Genomic DNA, 14,829 nt, shown 5'->3' with positions numbered 1-14,829 from the left:
CTCAAATACCATACACAGTGTTGGCTGCGTTGATAAATCAGCAATGCAGTAATGCTGTGGCCTTAAGCTCTTTCCCCACCAACTACTAAAGCAACTCTAGCCAATAATCCTGTCTTTGAACTCCAGCCTACCACTTTTCATCACCTGAACTTCAAACCAGTCCTGTTTTTCTGATCCTGTTCCTCCCTCCATCTGTAACTCAAGAATCCTCACTCTGCATGGGTCAGTGTTGGGCCCTCATGAAAACTCCCCTGCTAGGGGCCCATTCTTTCCCTCTCTGCATGTGCGTGACTTTGAGTGCCACCCTACGACACAGAGAGACAGGAATTTTTTTGTTATTGTCATAACTTACATTTCTCAAGCACCTTTTATCCCGAGGACAGCACTGTAGTTTGCAGACAGAGAGCCAGATTCTGCTTTTAACTGCCTGGTGCAACTCCTTTAAGCTTTCCAGTAACCAAGGACAATTTTAGACTGTGTATAAAGTATTGTGTGAAAATCACCTTTGGACAGAGTTTAGCCTGAAGTCTATGCCATGTTCAAAGGAGGATTTTTCAGTTCTGAGTGTGATTTGACCAGTACCCTCCATTTTGTGCTGGCTCTCTGCATGGAGGTGAATTTCTCTGTGGTTCCCCATTGTGATGAGGCAGATCCAAAGGGCATAAGGCTACCACAATTCTGCGGGACTGGTGCAGCAGAAGATTCATAAGAGAAGAAGTGAAAAGCAGCATGGCTTTGAGAGCACTAGGTGGGTATTTTAGTTTAGCAGAATGCCATTCCCTGAGCAAGAACAGAATCTCTCTGTCGATGAAAAGAGCCAAGGCCTAAATCGTGTCAGCAAGCAGCATAGTCTGACAGCAGCATCCCAAAGAGTTTAACACTGTTACCCCACACCAAATTGGGTCAAAATTCAGTATTAACAATGCCAGGAAAGGTCACCACCTATGAAGAGTTTATAACTCAGGGACTGCCCAGGTTCAGCCCTGCTCAATCTCGTATATTAACATCACAGAAGGAGGGCATAGTTTCAACAACGTGCCCACTTAAAGGAGCCATATGAACAGAAGTTTTTATTTTTATGCTTGCAGCACACACATCTCCAGCCTGCAGCTCCATCCAGTGAGGTTTAGCACTGAGATATACAGCATGAGATACTGTGTCTTTGTTCAGCTCTGCAAGAACAGCCTATTGGACTGACAAGCAACCAGGGACAGAATTCAACCCTGAACATCTGTACAGAAACTCCAGATGACATTTCAGCAGAAACAATGGGAAAGGGACCCGTTATCTAGAAGGACCGTGATAGATAAAAGCTTTGTATGTGGCTTAGCTGGTGAAAACAAGTGGCATGGGAATATTTCGTTCCAAAAACACAAACCTCTTGCTACGGAGCTAACGGTGCAGCTCCGCTGACTGTCAGTGATAAGAGGGTAAAATTTATAAGGGAGAACAAGTCACTAAAACACTCAGCACTGTCACATTTAAGTCTTGACTATCCTGCTATCCAGAACAAAGCATAGCACTTGGGCTGAGTCTCAGTGTGCAGACAAAATAAGCCTCATAGGAACTGGATTCACAAAACAAACAAACTTTCAGGACTCTATAACCAACAGCAGTTGGTAAGAAATGCCCCAGACCAGGATGATGCTTAATCTCCCTGGGGAACCAGGGTCTTATGTGCTACTTCCAGTTGTGACAGAGTGGAGCTGTGCAGCACCATGGGTAGCCTGTGCAACAAGAGCCCCAGAGAAGAGTAGCACAATACCGCACAATATTGTGAGAGTATAAGATCATGAGTCTTTGCTGTGCTGGAAGGGTTGGCGTGGAGGACTAGGGTAAGGGGAAGCACCTCCTTCTGTTTTCCCACCTCCTCCCTCAGTTCCCAGCTGGTCAGATTTGGATGAGGCACAGGGATTTGTCCTGCAAAAGAACTGCCCTGTGGCGAAAGCTGGTGAACAAGATGGCACTGCCGTCCCGTGTTCTTCCCCTACCACGCAGTACTTTACCTCTCCTTCCAACACCTCCCTATCTTCCTTAGTACCTTTCCCACACAGTTCCCCCCACTCAAGTCATAGAGCCACGCTCACCCCATACCTTGCAGCAGCTCTCCTCTCCTCTGGCACTTTGCTAGAAAGCAAGAGGCGCGTTACCATCTAAGGGAAGGAAGAGAGGGAGAGCTCAGCCTGTGTCAGGCTCCTCCCTGCAGTGACAGTGTGCGCCACACCAGTAACGGGTCCACGTGTATGGACGAGGACAGTCAGGAGTGGGCATGGGGGACAGAGGCACAGGCACGGAATAGTGTCTGTCACAGGACAGAGAGGGGCATGGATAATTATCAGTCTCTAACGCTGGAAATATTTGCTACATTGCATATTTAAAATGATGGTGTCAGTTCAAAAGGACCTGCCGTTTGCTGCTGCCTCAGCCCAGGCTGGTTTAACAGCTGAATAAAGGAGGGTACTGTCCCTCAAAAAATGCAAGTTCTACACAAATAAGGAAAACAAAAAAGAGTACAGATCTGGTAAGTTAAATGAGAAACCATAGCGAGTCAGTTGAAAAGCATATCTTGAGGAATAAGTAGCTGAAGACATAAAAACTTGTAATAAAATTATTTTCAAAGACAACGGAAGCAGAAAGCCTGCCAGAGTGTCTGTAGGGCTGACAGATGATTGAGATGTAAAAAGAGTGCTCAAAGAAGATAAGGATGAAGCACAAAGGCTAAATGTTTTCTCTGCATCCATGCATCTTCCGTAGGGATATAAAGAGGTCCCCACACTGAGGTTTTCTTTTCAGAGAAAAGCCAGGGGAACTGTCTCAAGATGAACAATTGGAAGAAAAGGTTTTAGGACAAACCAGCAAATGAACAAGTGTAGATCCAAGGATTCGATAGTTTAGAAATCTTGACTGAAATCTAAACTGAACATGAAATAGTAAAGGCTGAGAAATTAAACTGTGACACACAAGGTAAGACCTAACCCAGCATCAGTACTAGGAGAAAAAAGCAGCAAACACAATGCCAGTGTTTGAAAAGTGTTTTGAGGGGATGCAAGGGTCAGGAGATCTAACTTCCATATGCCTGAAATTGATAGAAACAATAACGAAGAAAAGAATTACTGGACATAAGAGAGAAATGACATAGTAATTGCCCCTCACAGAGCTTTTGTAGAAGGAAGTCATACTGCACAAATCTGATCGAGTTCTTTGAAGGAGCTATGAGCATGTGTAAATGGGTGATCACTTGATATAAAACTTGCATTTCTAAATCCTTTTTGATGAAGTCTCTCACCGGAGACTCTTTAAAAAACCTCCTAAGGTCTCAAAGAATAAGAAGGAAGATCCTATAGAGGATTAACAACTGATTAAAAGTTTTGAAACAACTTGAATGAGCTCTTCAACATATTCATAAATGATCTGGAAAAAATGAAGTGACAAAGCTTACCGATGAGAAAAACAAAAATGAGGGTAATACAATTTAAATCTGATCACAAAGTCTTGCAGATGGTTTTCAAAATACTGTTGAAATGTAAGATGAATCTCAGTGTTGATGACTGCAAAGTAACGGACATGGGAATAAACAACCTTAAGTATTTGAACACAGCAGTGAACTTAAAATTAGCAATTACCACTCAGGAAAGATACCTTTGAATTGATGTGGATAGCTCTATAAAGCGTCAGTTCTGTGAAAGTTAAAAAGGCAGGTTAGGAAATGTCAGGAAAGCAGTAGAGAACAAAACAGAAAGCAACATCATGTCACTGTACAAATCCCTGGGACACCTGTTTAATATTTGTAACTTGAATATGGCAGCCAGTTTCCCTCGCTCCACCTCAAAAATGGAGAAAGTCATTAAAGATGACCAAAGGAATGGAAGGTTTCTGAACAAGGAAGGACCAAATTAAACAGACTAGGATCCTTCACCTTAGAAGAAAGTTGACAGAGTGATAAATGCAAAAGCAATGTAGAAATTAATGAGAATCATGGAAAAGGCAAACAGGAAATTTTTATCCATCATTTCTTATAACATAAACACTAGGATCTCATTCTCAAGAGTGTTGTGATGTGGGAGGCCCTAGTGAAAGAAGCTTCGCCATGTGCTTGCCCTGTTCTTACCCTCGTTCCCCAAGCTGCTGTTGCTGGGCACAGAGTCATGGGCTGTGTGAGACTGTAACCTGACCCGAGTCATCCTTTCTTATGAGCCATGGCATCATAAACAAAACCAGCACAAGGTGCTCGTCTAAGACAATCGGTTCAGCAGCAAGCAGCGGCAGTGCCCTCACATGCCACACTTTGGGGAGGCAATAATCTCCCTGGAATACTTCTTAGTTAAACCAGAGGTATGCTGTAAATTATGAATCACTCAAACCAGTCAGGGGTAGAAACAATGTGAATTGTCTCTGAAGAGGATAATCTCTAATATATTTTGCTGAAAAAATATACAGGTGCAGAAAGCAGGGGGCCATAAGAAGTGTGCAGCGGCTAGTTCTTGTCATGTTGTGAAAAGTTTAACCTGTGGGTATCACTGTACACGTCAGGAATATAAACTTCTGTACAGGCAGGTGGGACAACAATCCTCACAGTCTTCTTGTTTTTAAGGTGTTCACTCTCATGCTCTGCGAATGGCCTGACAGATTACATTACGTTACACATTAGAACAACCTATTTCCTCTGTTTCTACCATGATGTGATCTAATGGGCGCCCCAGCAAGACTGCTGCTGTGAGCTGTCACTCATGCTTGCTCCCTGACAATGTCACAAAACACTGTCTGGATTCCTCTTACGCATCCAGAATTATTCCATGATAATATTAAACCTATTTAAAGTCAAGCCATAAAAGACATGGCTTTCTATACCACAAACAAAATACTCAGTAGTGGCAAGCCCCCAACAATGAGAAAAGATAGGAAACAGGATAGGAAATAACTCTCTCTTATCCATTTCTATATACTCCTCCCCTGTCACGGTTATGGCAGCATGTTAATTTCTTCACCATGTGGAATACATGCATCAAAGCTATGTTGAAAAATATGAAGAAACATCCAGATACTTCAGCCATAATGAATGGAAACAAACCTTATTGGAAGGGCGCTAGACTTGATGCTTCCATGTTTTAGCCAGTCTCTATTAGACAACTGGATAAAGCCCAACCCAGGCAGACAGGTCATTCCACAACCACCTGCTGCAGACTTCTTATATCATCATGTACTACTGGCAAAATCCAGATGGGATAGCTGAACCATGGCTATGATACAGTCTAGGAAGACCTGGATTTAAAAGGATTCAGATAAATTTACACTTGCTTTTACACTTAAGTGAATGACCAAAATAGATGTGTCTTCAAACATGTCTAAAACTGCCTAAACACACATTGTCGTACAAAGATGTTAGTAATGTCTTGCTGGGCTTGAATTTTCAAGAGAAAAAACTTTTTCCAAGGCATTTTATTTACTCTTGTTTTTATCTGGGAAGCATCGGAGCTGCCAGAAATAAAAGAAAACAAAAGGGAAAAGAAAAGAAGGGAAGAAAACAGAAAAAAAGGTTGTTTACAATAAAACATATGAATCAGATATTTTGCCTACTCTGAATTGTTTGGGTTGATAATATATGAAAGATTAAGCAGTTAGGTTTTGTTTCACCTCAGTGTAAGGTACTTCCGATGTTCTTCATTAATTTGCCTCCAGAGAGTAACATTGCCAACATGAGAAACAGAAGACAAAGTGTGGAAACAAGGGAGATTTCAACTGTTGTATTTTGATGTAAGTAATAACTCAGCATCTGTGGATTCAGGAGCATCAGGGCTGTAAATCCATATAAAGCTGAATATTATGAATGGAAGCTGTCTGGTCTTTCCCAATCTCCCATCTATTCCTGTCCCCACATTCAGATATGCTCCACATACAGCAATTCATCCTCTCTCACCACTTTGCTTTCTGCAAACAGCTGCTCAGGCTGTCCACAGTGACAGGTCATTAGTAGGCAGTTATTTTTTTCAGGACTGAGTGCACAGGAGTGACAGTGCTATAAAATCTCCTCTTCAGAGCTCCATGAACTGATCTGGGCAGAGCTCTGTCCCAATTTGCTATGCTTCCTGTTAGCAAAGATTGTCTTGAAAGCTCTGCACCTTGTTGCTTACCTGCAGCCATCCTGTTTGATCATGTCCTAGGATTTTCAAACAGCTCAGTCAACAGCATCAGCTGCATATCTATTGCTGTTCTAGTGCTGGTCTTGTCACCCTCATAAACCACATTCAGTTTAGCTGGTCTGACTACAGCTTACCGTGCTTGCACATGTGGTACAACTATTTCAATTAAAGGTGTGAAGCTATTTCTCTTACGGGAATAAGTTTTAACTGTAAGAGTACTGTTCTAATTCTCCAGCTGTACAAGCAGTAGGAGAGTGTACAAGTTTAACTGCCTGGTACCATCAATGTAGCAAGGAGATGTGGCTTTAATCCTGAACAACAGTGTTAATTTGCTATTTGATTCATGCAACTCTTCCCATTATTCTGCTAATTCATCTCCAAAGATACCCCCTACCATTCCAGCTGATGAGCATCTCTATACTTCTGAGAAATTTTTCTTTGGGAATATATTGCAATGATCCTCTAATTTCATATTCTAAAGAAGTACTGGCAAACTTGATGATATTAAATATTTTCTTCAATTCCCTCCAAACCTGTCAACTTTCTCTTCTATGTGCTTGTAACTCCTGATTACTGAATTATTAGCGTATCACTAGCAGCTTTTTGCATCTCATCAGTTAGGTTCTCTACCTTCTGCATTTGTAGGGTGATTACACTGAGCCATGCTCGTGACATCCCAGATTAACACCTTGACAGCAATTACAAGATCACAAGAACTGAACTGTCACAGAACCGACTGAATTAGCAGAGGAGGAAGGAGCAGTTTACAGCAGAGAAAGGGAATTTTTTTTACTTCTTTTCCTTTACTACCAAACAATTCTCCTGGATTTCCATAGATTTCCTTTAATTGCTGCACTGCTATCCAAGAGTCCAGACAGAAGCAACTGCCTTACAGCTTCTGTGTTGCCATCTGCCCTGAGGACACACAGCCAAACCATGCCTGCTGTCTCGTGTAGTGTTCTGCATCAGGGATTTTCAGTTTAGGCCCATGAACTACTTTTTAAGGATCTGCACATGAGACCAGAGAAGATCCACCTCACTGTTGAGGAAGCCTCTGTTCACCACACAGCAATTTGCACCTTTTCTGGGAAATCTGGATGAATCTGCAAGCCCAAAGAAAGTTGGAGACCACAGGAAAAGGAGGACAGAATATGCATCTCACAGCAGCACTTTTTCCAAGCCCGTCCTACACTTATCTCGCCTAAGAGCTAGAGGGCCAATTACTCAGGGCGATAAACCATGGATCCTGCAGCCTGACCTCTACTCTGGAGCCTTCCCCCAGCAGGACTATTTTCTGATCACCCTGGGCACTGAGAAAGATCTAAGAAACTTTTCTCCTCCTTACTGCTTCCGTGGGAGCCAACATCACCTCTTTCAGAGACTCTTAAGAATTAATCAGTTGATCTCCACTATCATCTATGAACTATACCAAGCTACACCAGCAGCAAATTTGGAACATCTGGCTTTATAATGCACTGAGCTAATCCTTCTTTACAGAGTTCAAATCCAACCAAAAGAGGCAGATCAAGACAGAGCGAGAAGTGCTGCTACTGATAAAAAAAGGAGCCTCTTCTCAGTCTTTAGAATTTGTTTATTATCATCCCTTCTGACAAGTTGCAAAATAAGTCCAAGAGGCTGTTGCAATGGTACCCTGTGCGTCCCTGAAAGATAAACATGACAAAAATACAGGAGTCGGACATCTAGGCTATTATGACGATAGTTAATTCTCTCATCACATTAGAATTTGAACTGCAGATAAGCTAAGCAGGGGCTGCGTGCCTATCAAGCCAAAATCAACATGGGCTGCACGAGCTGCTGATTTCCTTCTTTGCTGCATGCAAGCAGTAGAGGTGGAAAGAGAAAGAAAGAAAAAGACACTCTTCTTCAGTGATTTGAATCCAATGTTGGAGCATTCAACAAAACATTCCTTTCCAGGATTTAAATTCTCCCCTTTGACAAGCACATAGTGACTCAGTGAGATTTGCTAAGCTTACCTTTTGCTAGCTTTGAGAAATGGAATCTCACTCTTTATTTCTTCCCTCTCCCTGTGCTACACCCCTCTAATCATGATAAATATATCTAAACATGCCTGATTAAGCCAGACAGACAATGCGCCCCTAATCTGAACTGATCAGGGCTCTGGAGCTGCCAAAGTGAACCTGCTGTCTCTCTATCAGACAGAGCAATAAGGGGTCTGTAATGCAGCTCCATTAACTGCTTCCCACAGAATGAATTTTCCCCGACTGCACCTAAAGAGCAGACACTTGAGGAATGCCGCCTGATGGGAAGTTGCTTCAAACGGTCTCTTTTGGCACAATTGTCAAGCAGCTCCTTCTCAAGCCCTCCAGACAAACAACTAAAGTATGAAAAATGTAGCCACTTCCTTCTATGCTACTTTTTAAAAAATCTCCTCGTACCTTATCTAGCTAACTGCCTCTCAATTTTTCTCATCTTTCCTTCGTAAACTTCAGCACTGGCTGATATGTGTTGTACTGCGAGTGTGTGGTTATCAGAATAACGATCCTGCTCCCACTGTGCATGTGCATATATATGCAAGGGATCTGCTTTTGTGTACAGGTGGAGCTTGCGCTTTGTGGATTCACAGAATTCAGGGCCATGTCAGACCACTATACCAATACACCAACCATATCAATATATCAACATACCATGTGCGTTTAACATATTTGCACTAATATTGGAGGTTCATTGGAGGATAAATGGATATAGATCAGAACAGGTGCAACAATGTAAATCTCTGAATTTGTCCTGAAATCTATGCACGTGTACACACATCTGTTTTCATGCAGGTGTAGCTCTCTAAGATCTTTATCCTTTGAGAAGATCTACTCTTATTAAAAGACTGCAGTCGAGAGGGATCAAGGGGGCATCAGACCATGTATGGGCTCTGTGAAATCCTGGGGCTGCTTATCCTGAAACTGGTCTTTGGTATAATTACTACTACCTTCAAAGCCTCTTTGAATCACACCAGCTGTGAACAGCTCCAGGGAACCATTATGCTAGCAGGAAGTGGGATGGAGAATTATACAAGAGATGGGGATGAGAAGTGATGTTATATGTCCTATCAGGAAAGTTTGTTGTGTTTCCTATCAGGAAGGACTTTCCAAAAGTCACTTCCAAAGCAAAGGAATCAAAACAGAATCAAGAATCTGGTACTATGAGACTTGATTAAAAACAACCAACCAACTAACCACAGACAATAAAACCTACCTACAATTAGATCCAGATACTCCAAGGTGCCTTCCTTGTATTTGGGTAGCTAGATATGAGAAAGAATACTCAAGATCCACTATCTCCAGCTTTTAGAGAGAGATGTCCAAAAAACATACAGTATCCAACATGCTGTTCTGTAAATCTGAGCACTAGCACTGTAACTAAGATCTGAGCAATCCTGGTGTTCATGCAGGTCTGCATATGAATACACACTGGATGTGCATGTGAATGGTAAATTCCCTTTGTCTATGCATGATCATGCATTTCGCAATGTGAAATGGAAATCTAGAAAAAAAATCTGTAAATATTTGTGCTAAAGTAGGAGTGAGTTCACCTTATGTCTTTGGTTCATTTCCACAGCAGTTAAGAAACTCCTCTTTTCATATATAAAAGATGAAGGATGCAACAGAAGGCTATAATTTCTTTATTTCTGGGCACAGCACAACCTAGAGATTTCATTATATTAAGGCATTAATCCAATCTGATAAAAATAGTTTTTAATCTTATATTGGACTCTACGGTATAGCAATACATTTTGAGTGGGATATGTGAACAAAATGGTATGAAAATCTGCTAGTATATACTGCTGGGTACATAATATTATGTTTCAGATCAGCTACTGCACATTTCTTTGATCAAGCCAGATGATACAATTTTGTGTAAAATGGGAAGAAGAGCAAGATCAGTGATGAAACTGCTATTTTCCTTGGTATTTTTTGTGTAAGATTAATCCTGGCAGCACAGATAATTGTGCAAAATCTGTGATAATCACAGATAATTGTGCAAAATCTAAGATTACATTATGTGCCAGCAGATATGATTTTGCACGAAAGTAGAACTACTGTTAGTAAGAAAAGGTAACAGTTCTTTGTCCTTTTAACCATAAAACTATTTTTGTACAAAACTGTATCTGACTGCACAAGTTGTGATTTTTACTGAAGTTTGTCTTGCCTCTTTTCCCTTACATATTTTTCCTCTCCTCTTGTGCTTTTATGAAAGAATGAAATATAAAAGTCTAGTTCACCATACATTTAGCTACGATAATCTAAACACAAGGATAGGAAATCTGATAATTAGGTTCTCAGAGCCCTCTTATCTTGGACATGTTATACATAATTTCAACTCACAGTCACCTTTGCTCTAAGAAGATCTGATACACTTTATATACAGAGCTTCACATTTAAGTAAGAACAGAGAAATTGAACTGCTACTGGTGGTATCTACCATGTGGTACCACTGCTGTGGTACCTTCATTGCGTAATGTCACCACTTGAATATTCACCTTCTGAGCCTCTGTGTTGTATTAATTATGTTTTTTCTGCTTAATGGATCTTCACGGCTCAACTTCCATTTAAACACAGAACCCCTTTCACAAGGCTTAAGCGCTACAAAACAGCCTTTCTATAAATTAAAGTCATCCCATGTGCATCTGCATTTGGGAATGCTTCTGAAAGGGTTTTAAAAGCAATCACGTACAATAATTCATACATTTAAAGATGCAACTCCAACAGTCAATCTGACTTTGCTTCTCATTATAAGGTAAATGTGAACACCAGCTTGTTACTATTCCTGTGGGTTGTCTCCACACAGCAGTCGTACCATTTTAAGTAGAAGTGTGGAACATATTTCATGTTTGTCTATGCATTTTTTAGTTCAGTTGGATTATGATACCTTTGAAATTAAAGTGCAGCAGCAGTTCCTGAATGACTTAGCATGTAGACATTTTTAGTCTGAAGTAGGAACAACTTGTTCTTGTTTATCTTAATCCAAAATTGAGCTGTATCAAATTGGAATAGGTTCTCATCATCTGGAATAAAAATACCCAGGTCATACCCTGATGTAGGAATATCGGTTACTGAGCTAACATGCAGACTAAGACTTAATTAAACACATAAAGTTCCTTATAGGTAGATCAGGCTTGACATCCTATGTTTCCCGTTTCTACAGCGTAGGCACCTTCGTGGCAATGATGCTAACCGGAGCCTCACTGCGGTAGAACCCTGTACAACCTGCAGAAATAATCATGGTCCCACTCCTTCAGTGAGCAAGTGATCGATTGCTGCTCTGCAGCAGGGAACCACACAGCCTTCAGACTATTCAATAGATTGTATGTGGCAAAAAGGGAACATTGTGCAAAGGGTGTGAATGAGTCATTCGACATTTCAGGTTGACTGAAGTCATTCTGTTACATTTATTTCTAATCTTGATGTGCTATCCATATTTGCATGTTAAGCAGGATGGGAGAGAAGAGATTTAAATTATTTGCTACAATACACATGTGGAAAACAGCAGACTGCATGTGTGTGAGAATGTGGGATTACATGTATGACTGGGTGAACGCAGCATCATGTGAAGTGCCTTTTCTACCCTCATACAGGAGCAGGCGTTCTGAATGCAAGCCTCAACACATCTGAGCAAAAGTATGTTTGAACATGTGTATCTCCAGGGATCTGATTATAAATGAAAGATGTTCATTTGCAGTGTGCCTGAATGGAGGAACAGAGGTCCCATGAGCATACTTCAGGTGATGTGTGTGTTTTCTTTGGCAAACACAAATCCAAGCAACTGTGAATGAGCTGGTCTGTGTACACTGGGAGGGTAGGTGCGTGTGTTGTGTGCATGTGGGTGACAAGGAGCATCCATGAACATGAGCAGGTGTCAGCTGAAGCTGGAATTTAGATATTAGTCAAACATCAGCAGCAGTCAACGACCAACTTAAAGATTTCCATGGAAAGAATACATGACAACTTCTCAAAGTACTACCTGGCCTAACACTATGCTCCTTCACTCCTGGTCATACTTACAGTTTAAAGCACAAGTTTGCAGAGTCTGACTTCTAGCTCACCCTGAAGTCTGTTTGATCTATGCATATTTAGCAACTTTAAACATTAAGCCTTTTTAAAGCACAGGTTCACCTCAGAGGCTTAGGAGCCTCAGTTTAAGCACTTGGGTTTGGAACACTGGACAAAGACAGTGACTTAGCTCTCATTGAAAAAAAAAAAAATAGCTATCAGTATGGAGACAAAGATCCTGGTGAAATGCCGCACAGGAAATATTTTCCAAGGGTGAAGAGATGAACACAAGATACTTCATGAGATACTCAAGGCTGTGTCACAAGGACTCAGTGCTTTAAACTGAAGATGGAGGATCTCACTGTGAATATGGAATCAGTGGGCCACACACAGCCTAATTCTTCAGCAGATGAAATATCAGTTGGGTGGGGCAGGCAGAGCTCTGGTATCTCGCCCCAAGCTGAAAACTGTCAGGTTTGGTTTTGCAGAGAGCTAACACCGTATCTGCATCCAGAGCAACAGACTTCCAGCATGTTGCATAGGTAAAGGGCACTGCCAAGAACTGCATAATTTTTTTTTTTTGGTGTCCTTTAGATTATTAAGATTTCCTTACTGCATAAAGCACTGTGGATCCTCCTCCCACCTCTATTCTGCAAGTTATTGTGACCACACTCAGTTAACCTTGGTGAGTGAATATAGGATGGACACTGCCTCTCTCAGTTTCAGTCATTTTTGCTCAGTGCCACAGTTTGCATACAAACCGCTGAATGGCGGTATTTAAATCTACAAGTAAAATTGCTTTAATGGAAGCAAAAGTGCACATTCATGATGTTTGTATTCATATTAAGTCTCACATGCTTCATTATCTGAAAGCCTAGATATTGGGCCTAGCCTATGCAGATTCTGTCCTATTAAATAAAAAAGTGAGTGCAATTCTAGTCAAAAAGTTTATAGAGAAAATACATTCATACATTTATTTGGGTGGCAACTGCAGGCATATTATTGCAATTCCAACTTACCCACTGTGCTTGTATTGGCTTTGTACTGAAGATAAAAAGGAGTGAGATGGAAATCCAATTTTTATTAGTGGGTTCACTCCAATGCACACTCACTGAGGTACATAAAGGTTTAGCAGCAATTGGAACTGGTGATGAAATGAGAAGGGACTCCACACGAAAGGACTCTGTATAACCCATGAGGGTTTTCAGTAGCAATAGGAACTCTGGATGTGCTGAGGGTACCATAGCATAAGTAATCAAAGCAGAAGAACAACATGATCTACAACAGCCACAAACCAGTTCACAGATCCACTGAGAACTGGCTTTGGTCCTGCCAGCTCACTTAACCATGTTCTCAGGCTGAGAAATGGGTGTGTATGTATTTAAAGAATCCAGCTGTTGCATTCAACATTACATTATGGTTTATGAGGGAGGACAACATGTTGTTTCTCCCACAACACAATAAAACGTCATGCAGAGTTGTTCCTACAGTTATGCTTCAGAGTACACTGTTCTGACGGCAGTGATGTCATCTAAGAATCACCTCATGAAAAAGAGTTGAAGGCAAAAAAAAGATAAAAATTCAGGGAATTTATATTATATTGACAGTCTGTTGGATTGGCTATTGTGTTTCTATGTTACATCACTCTTCCTTACCATCAACTTGTCTTTCCTATTCATAAGGCAAACCGCTTGAGGCAAATGGTATTTTTCCATACAGTGCAACTTAACAAAAAACAGTGGGTCAGAGCTGTTTATCAAATCACACAATAATTAGATTGAAAGGGGTCTGTGGCGATCATCCAGTTCAGGCCCCTGCTCACAGCAGGGTTAACTTTGAAATTATACAAGATGAGAATGTAACCTGATTTTTCTACAGTGACTACTCTAATGGAACACCGGTCTCATTCAGGCAATGATATAAATTTTGTGCATGTCTAGATCAAAGACATATGGAAAAACATTTAGGTAAAAGATCTGCATTAAATGATTGGAGATTTCCTTTCAATACGCATTCATAAGATGATATTGACTTCAGTACTAGACTCCAATTATACAGCTGCATATTATCAAAACACACTAAAATGAGGCATTACAGTCATTATTTCCTGACTTTTGTGTGCTTAACACCCTCATTATGTAACTTTAAAAAAGTGATTACTCATAGACAGAATTCAGAAAACAAGGCAAAAGAATAAAGAAGGAGAAAATTCCAGAATGGAAAAAAAATTACTTGGCTAGGCACTGTGGAAAATGCTATTTGTCATGTGCCTCACACAGCCTTCAAGAAGGTGCTTCTCTTCTACATACCTTAGAAAGTCTGCAGAAGAAAGTTTTGAGAGCTGCAAACTGTAGGAAACATGCAGTGCTCACCCTTCAAGATGCATCATGAATATGGTGAGGACTCTGCATTGAGAAACCTGCTAGTGGCAAGAATTACTTGCCACAAGACTTAAACAAGGCCCGTGCACTACTTCAAGGAGATTTAACCCCTCAAAACAGGGATACGTGAGATTACTTCTATGATAAATGGCATGAATTTTATCCAAATTGAATAAATATAAAAACATTATCAACACTGCAATTCTGCTTCCATATGAAAAAACCCAAAACTCTATGATGCTCACTGCACTTCCATTTTCTATTCCATTCTCCATCAGTTTCTTCTTG

At 40.9% G+C, this 14,829-nt stretch overlaps 1 protein-coding gene across 1 annotated transcript in view; it reads right to left on the bottom strand.

Moving 5' to 3' along the window:
* The window catches only part of GRAP2 (GRB2 related adaptor protein 2), a 40,783-nt gene that overhangs the window by 17,998 nt on the left and 7,956 nt on the right, over nt 1-14,829 (bottom strand). The window lies entirely within an intron of this gene.

This window comes from Tyto alba, unplaced genomic scaffold, assembly GCF_018691265.1.
Source record: "Tyto alba isolate M040663 unplaced genomic scaffold, T.alba_DEE_v4.0 Super-Scaffold_2, whole genome shotgun sequence".
NCBI lineage: Eukaryota > Metazoa > Chordata > Aves > Strigiformes > Tytonidae > Tyto > Tyto alba.
The sequence above is the reverse complement of the archived record's forward strand: the minus strand, read 5'-3'. Positions and strand labels throughout refer to the sequence as shown.